The sequence below is a fragment of the Mustela nivalis genome, assembly GCF_964662115.1.
Source record: "Mustela nivalis genome assembly, contig: HAP1_SCAFFOLD_919, whole genome shotgun sequence".
NCBI lineage: Eukaryota > Metazoa > Chordata > Mammalia > Carnivora > Mustelidae > Mustela > Mustela nivalis.
Window position 1 is genome coordinate 33,403 of NW_028135745.1, and position 8,043 is coordinate 41,445.

Consider the following 8,043-nt stretch of genomic DNA (forward strand, 5'->3'; position numbering starts at 1 on the left):
CCAAGGAGGTAAATTTAGATTGAGAAGAAAAGAGGCCTGAGCAGCATGCCTCACTGTATTACAACCTTTTGAGATCAAGAAGGTGAGAAGGATCTAGGCAAAGAAGACTGGAAAGGAGCCACAGACTGGAGTGGAAGAGAGCCTAGAGTGAGGTGACCCAGAGACCAAATTAAAGAATGTGTTTCAGGGAGAGAAAAATCAAATGGTTCATGTGCTGCTGATAAGAAATACGAAGACTGAAGACCCACCATTGGATTCTGCCATGGAGGTCACTGGTGATCTCCCCCCCGCAAGATTTTATTTATTTATTTGACAGACAGGGAACACAAGTAGGCAGAGAGGCGGGGGGGGGGGGGGCAGAGAGCCCAATTCGGGGCTCGATCCCAGGACCTGAGCCTAAGGCAGAGGCTTTAACCCACTGAGCTACCCAGGTGCTCTGTCACTGGTGATCTTGATAAGAGTAGTTTTGGTAGACTGGAAGATGTGAAATCTTGACTGCTATATACCCACAAGAATAAAATATGCACACATGTATACCTCATGTAGGCAGAGGGTAGCTAGGTTCTAATATTAGTTAACTAGTCTGGAAGCAGGCCAGGGGTGAGGTCTGAGCATTGGCAGATGGGGAGTAAACACATTATAAAGGTGTCTCCCATTGATTATCCTCTCTACTTGTTTCTTTGTATGGTTTCATGATGCTTCTTTCAATATCTTTTCTGAACCTTCCAAAAAGTTGTCATGTTGACAAACTTCCTTAAACCTCTTTGAAAGGAATCACTTTGGGAGAATGTGCTAAGAGAATTAGCACGGAATTAGCCTTGCTTGTGAGTCTCATATTTCAACTGGCTAATGTTCTGCTTAGAAATTCATTGTAGAACAGCATCTTCTGTTCCCACTATAATACACTGTCTTATTTACCAAAGAAACAGTGTAAGGGTCTTAGCGTATTAAAAGGACAATGAGTTGCATTTTTATTTATTCTTGACAAAAAGCCCTTCCTTACTCTGTCATAATGGTATTCTTCTATAAATCTCAAAAATCTGCTTAGTATTTTCCTATATCAGTGGACCAATTAGATCTCCATTGTCAAATGCAATCTATTGCCTTTTTCCTTAACCCGGGATTAGATTTTCTGGCGTAGAATGTTTCAGAGTAGTTTTCCATCTCTCCCTTTACTGAAGAAAACAGGAACATCCAGAACAGTTAGGCCCTCGGTGGCCACAGGAGGACAGAAGAGGGTAAGTAATAAGATAGAATTCCCCCCCAAGAGCATTCATCAGGCAGGAATGCTGCTGACCTGCTGCACTGTTTAACAAGCACAGGAGGGCAGCACAAGGCCAGAGCCATCAGCCCTAATCCCGCGGCTATGGCAAACGACAACCGTATTTGTAATCTACTTTTTAAAAAGCATACACAGTTTTAATCCCCACCAAATTTAACTGAACGCTGAATTTGCATAGATTCCTCCTGTTAAACATTTTCAGATTGTCTTATACATTAATGATACGTACCTTACTCATCTACTGATCTGAATTTAACATTTATTTGATCATAGCGTAGTGTTTTAGTAACTGTGTAGTCAGTCAAGGTAAGTATTATAACCCTTAACAAACGAGGAAGTAGAAATAAAGATAAAAGGTCACTTGTCTATGGTCACACACAATTAGGTGTAAGGTCGAGGTAACAACTTAAACCTGATCCTTCTCTACTAAACTTAGCTTTTTCAGAAAGGCAGCCCCTTAACATACACAAACACATATACCCTCTGTGACATATTTGCCTTGACTTCAGATATAAATCTACAAAATTTAATCTTTTTTGTATCTCCAACGAGGCCACTTCCAATCCTCTAAACGTAATAAATGCAAAGTATGTAGCACCTAATAGTGGCCAATAACACACGTTCTTTATAGCTCAAAGAGATAACTCCCATTGCAGTCTTTTTTTTTTTTTTAAGATTTTATTTATTTATTTATTTGAGAGAGAAATAGTAAGAGAAAGCATGATCAGGGGGAGGGGAAGAGGGAGAAGCAGACTCCCTACCCCCTACCCAGCAAGGAGCCTGACATGGGTCTAGATCCCAGGACCATGACCTGAGCCAAAGGCAGATGCTTAACCACTTAACCAACTGAGCCACCCAGGCATCTCTCTCCCACTGTATTCTATTAGGGGGGTCTTAGAAATGGCAGTCCTAGAACCCATCAAGTCTATGGCCCCTCTCCAGAGAAAGTGCCCGACCTACAGTCAGTCTATGGCATGGGCTCCTGACCAGGAGCTGTGGTTTATGATGGGGCCTGATATGTGATGATAATTAGCAATTCAATCTTACACTCTGACTAAAGATTTAGAACTGGGAAGCATAGTAAGAATCAGAAGGTCATGGTAAAAAGAGACAGACACAGAGAGAAGACACGCAGGGACCCTGTAGTCACTATGTGTTGGAATGAGAGGCCATGGATTTCCATGGCAAAGCATCTAGAACTCTATTATGAACTTTTGATTCCTGCTTACCTGGGACCCTTTCAAGGCCCCATGGCTTGGCTTACTATTTTCTAAGGATTTGGCAGTATGTCTAAGATTCCTATCATACACATGAACACATGTGCACACCTACCCCACACATTACTCAAGGTAACAAATGAGACCGTTCCTTAGCAATCATCACCAGTATAAACACACACCAGTATAAACACACAAAACCAGTATAAACACACATTTAAACCCAACCAAGCTCACACAGAACCATATGCTTCTATGATCAAAGCTGTAGTTCTTTTACTCAGTATTTATTAATTACTTATCATATGTCAAGCATTACATGGGTGCTGGGGTTACAGAGACAAATGAGCAACAGTGGTGAATAAGACAAGCTCTCTGTACTTGAGGGGCTCCCAGCTCAGCAGGAAAGGCATGAGGAACATTATACAAGAAACAAATTGTACAAAATTTAGAAAAACTGTATATTGGTTGGCAAATGGTAGATTCTCTTTTGCTTGTAAGTCATTCTGATAGAGTTCTAGTCAACATGAGATTTGTGTCAACATACTATATAACCAAAGTGGAAAGATGAGAGCAGAATTAAATCATCATTCTTGAGTGCCTTGATCACTGGGAGGTAGAATGCTGTAATTAGATGGACAGGGTTAATAATTACTAATTTCTTTCTTTCTTTTTTTTTTTTTTAAGATTTCATTTGACAGAGAGATCACAAGTAGGCAGAGAGGCAGGCAGAGAAAGAGGAGGAAGCAGGCTCCCCAATGAGCAGAGAGCCCCATGTGGGGCTCGATCCCAGGACCCCAAGATCATGACCTGAGCTGATGGCAGAGGCTTTAACCTACTGAGCCACCCAGTGCCCCAGTAATTACTCATTTCATCAGGACTATTATTTAATATGAATGCTGTCTTCTCAGAATTTTAAATGTGGTTATGGTATTTTAGATTTAAGAGTTAGACAACCCTTGCTGGTTTCTTATTTTGAGTGATTATCAAATTAGATAAGTAAAGAAAACACAGGGAGTTTAAACAGGAGGAAGGGGGAAAGGCACTGAGGAAAGAGAAGAAGGGAGATGAGAAAAGGAGAATCTTTTAAAACATGAGTCATCACTCTATGGATGCGTCCAGATTTATCATAGGTCTATATTTACTTTGGTTTAGTCATACAATTATTTAAAATAATTTAAAAACCCATCAGTACATACTTCAACATGTTTAGTTGGATTTTCTAAAAAAAAAAAAAAAATGCTATTATCCCTATCTAAAATATATACCATTCTATACAGAGGGTTCTGTTGTACTTTTTCTTAGCACTAGAGATGTGAGTCAAATACCAATTCATACTTTAAGTTTTTAAAATATTCTATTATTTAAATAACCAGAGGATACGACATAATGAAATTCAACAAATACTTAAGTGTGCACAATTTGTATGAATCATAAGGCCAGTCACTAGAGGAATTTCAAAAAGTGAATAAAATACAATCACTGTCTTCAAGGGAGAGTTTTATTCTATATCTAAAAATTAAACAAAGAGACAATAATATTAATGCAAGGCCAAATATGTATGCTTTAAAAATATAGCACAAAGTGTTACGCAGTTTTTAGAGGGGAGATCAGGGAGGGCTTCAGAGGTTGTTTTTGAAATGGGTCTTAAGGGATGCCTGGGTGACTCCATGCGTTAAGCCACTGCTTTTGGCTCAGATTGTGATCCCAGGGTCCTGGGATGGAGTCCCACATCAGGCTCCTTGCTCATCATCAGGCTTACTGCTCAGCAGGGAGACGACTTCTCCCTCTCCTTCTGCCTATTTGTGCTCTCTGTGTGTCAAATGAATAAATAAAAACTTTTTAAAAAATAAAATGGGCCTTGGGGTACCTAGGTGGCTCAGTGGGTTAAAGCCTCTGCCTTCAGCTCAGGTCATGATCTCAGGGTCCTGGGATCGAGCCTCACGTGGGGCTCTCTGCTCAGTGGGGAGCCTGCTTCCTCCTCCTTCTCTGCCTGCCTCTCTGTCTACTTGTGGTCTCTGTCTGTCCAATAAATAAATAAATAAAAATCTCTTAAACAAAATGAAATGGGCCTTAAAAACTCAATGGATTTTTACTGGTTGGGGGGAGTGGTAATTGAGTTAATTGAATGGGACAAATAACTAAATGTTAACTTTGTAACCAGAAGAGTCATCTTGGGAGCACATGGGTGACTTAGTCGGTTAGGCGTCTGCCTTTGTCTCAGGTCATGATCTGATCTCTGGGTCTCAGGACTAAGACAGGAGTAGGGCTCCCTGATCAGCAGAGAGTATGCTTCTCCCTCTGTCATTCCCCCTGCTTGTGCTTCCTCTGTCTGTTGGATAAATAAATAAAAACTTTTTTAAAAAGTCATTTATTCCCCTGTTATTATTATTCACTGGCACTGTTCAAGATAGCCCATAATCATATACCAATCCTTTAAAAATACAGGATTGAAATTCTCTCTCCCTTTGCCTACTGGCAGTTCTATTTCCCACCATAAAAGCTTTATGCCAGATATAGTCATTATTAGCACATATGCAATTGGTAAATGGGGGAAATAATGTCAACATAATGCAGAAATTACATTTGTTTGTTCATTATTTTTCCTGGCATACTTGCATTTTGAAGTGATCAGGGAACAAGCCTTTTCACGATTAAGTAAAAAACCTTAGCAATATAAAAACTTTAAGAAAAAAAGCAGACAATTCCTCAGGAACGCCTTTCTTCAGTGCAAGTAGAGGCTTGTTTGGATCTTTAAGAACTTTTAAGATTTTCACAACAATAGTTTATATGGTGAGGCTGCACAGTGTAAATGAGTTTCTCCTGTGTGTGTGGGGGGGGGGGGGGTGGCCACAGATAGAGAAGGCTAAATTTTGGATCATATTTTTAATTTTGATGAAACTGCTTCTAATTGGAAGCAAATGCCCTCCAGGACCTATGTGTGTAAGAAGGAAGCCTGTGTTCCAGGGTTAAATGTTCTAAAGCAGTGCTATTCAATAGAAATATGAGACATGTAATACAATTTTAAGTTTTTGAGTAGTCACATTAAAAAAAAAAGATTTTATTTATTTATTTGAGGGAGAGAGATAGTGAGGGCAGGAACACAAGCAGGGGAAAAGGGGGAGGGATAAGTAGGCTTCTGGAGGAGCAGGGAGCCTTATACAGGGCTCCATCTCAGGACTCTGGGATCACGACCTGAGCCAAAGGCAACCGGTTAAGGACTGAAGTACCCAGGTGCCCCTAGTAGCCACATTTTTAAAGAGTAAAAAGAAACAAGTGAAATATTTCAATACATAACCAATATAAAAACTATTAATGAGCTATTTTACATTCTTTTTTTCTTACTAAATCTTAGAAATCTGTTGTATATTTTACATTTATAGCACATCTCAATTTGGATTAGCATATTTAAATGCCCAAGAGGCACACATGGCTAATGGATACCATATTGAGTGGCATAGATCTAAAGGATAACCGAGAAGTTGAACACAAATGCCAGTGGAGATTTAATTGGTATTATTTTTTATTAGCATAGTAATTTTTATTGTCCTCAAGTAACAATGTTGCATAGGTTTTGAGTGTCTGCTCCTAAGCCTATACGTTTTCTGTAAGTCCTGTTATTTATAGTGCACAATTTTAAAGAATACTTGTTTTTTCCTGTACATGCATTCCTGGCCTTCCTCTCAGCCATGGGTAGTCATATGATATGGTTATGAGCAATGTAAAGGGAAGTCTGTGAAGTCATATGGGAAAATTTTTCACTCTGATAAGAAGAGAAAGGCCACAAGGAGAGAGCTGAGCCACCACCCTCCCCCTACCACATCTCTTTCTGTTTGAAACATTTGATATGAGAACATGATGTTTAGGGGTGTGCGGGTGACGCAGTCAGTTAAGCATCTGTCTTCAGCTCAGGTCGTGATCTCAGGGTCCTGGGATCAAGTCCCACATCAGGCTCCCTGCTCGGTGAGGAGTCTGCTTTTCCCTCTCCCTGTGCTCCTCCCTGTCCCCACTCATGCTCGTTCTCTCTCTCATTCTCTCAAATGAATAATTAAAACATGAAAAAAAGAGAACATACTGTTTGAAGTTATGGCAGCCATCTTGTGACTAGGATAGAAGATTCATTAATATGTTGAGGATGGCAGAATAGAAAGGCATCTTTGCTGATCAGAGATGAAAATGCAATGAGGCAGCTAGCCATGCAAATATGGTGGTGGGAGGGAGGCTGAGGCAGAGTTTTCTAGCACAAGGAAGGGTGCTTCAGCAGAGAAGATGTCCTCAATGGGCTTTGCATAATATTCGCAAATGAGGTTCACCCTTTTCTCTCCCCTCCTCCTCCCCCTTGCTAACCGATGACAACATTCTTTAAGTATGACAGGAGTGCTGGAATTACTCCCAACATTTAAAAGACTGCAGAATTAGAAGCAGCAGCAAAATTTCCTTGAAGTCCCTTATCATTAAGGTTCCATGCACAAACATGCACTTTGGCTGTTATATATGTATTTAATACTTGAAAAAATGTTTAAAGTTATCTATCCTGAAAAATATTTCCACGACTCAGTTAATAAGATTATATTGTGTTGATTCAACCAATTTTGAATAATTGGTAATGCATATTAGATTCATTGTTCAGCAATTTCTTGTCTAGGTCACAGTAATTCAAGAACCAGATTCACATAAATATGTGGATAACAATGGCAGCAGTTTTTGCTTTTTTTTTTTTTTTTTTTTACTTCTTTTTAGTGTCAGGGTAATAACAGGATAATGTGCCCAGAATGCTGCTAAAAAAAAAATGGTATGGGTCACTTTTTCAGCTACTGATTGTGGAAATTTTGGTAAGTATATTTCCTGCTGAGTCATATGACAGACTAAATGGGTAACTAATCCATTTATGAATTTCTTTTATTCATCAAAGGATTTCTTTTCAGTGAACAAAGATGAAGTTTTATTTGACCACTTACCAGTCTTACACTAACATTTTTATCACATGTAAACAAACCAGGCGTCTCAAAGGATTCACAGTTCTTTATCAACTCTTCATCCGATTCCCATACTTAATTTTCATTAGAGTCATCTCTTCCAATGCAATAAAAGTATTCAGTTTGTTTTACAGTTGTTGATTATGTTGACAAAGTAAGCCAGCCGTCTTTATGAGTCAGTCTTAATCATTAAGGTGAACAAAGAATCAATTCACCTTATCTACATTTCTTTTCCTTCATGAAGAAAATGTCAATGCAATCCTGGCTTAGAAAACTGGTTATCACCTTCCTCAACCAAATGACTGTACTTCTAGATAGCAGAACAGGATTTTAAAGTTACTTCTGACTTTGGCACAACTATGTCTTAAAAGGTAAGTAAGTATCCAAACTATCAGATTTACTAAATTTTACTATCATATTGAACATAATAAAAAACATTCCAGCACCTAATTTATTTATTTGAGAGAGAGTCTGAGATCACACGCACCCATGTGAGCAGGGCCTATGGGGGGGGGGGGGAGTGACAGAAGGAGAAGGAGAGAGAGAATCCCAAGCAGACTCCAGTGCC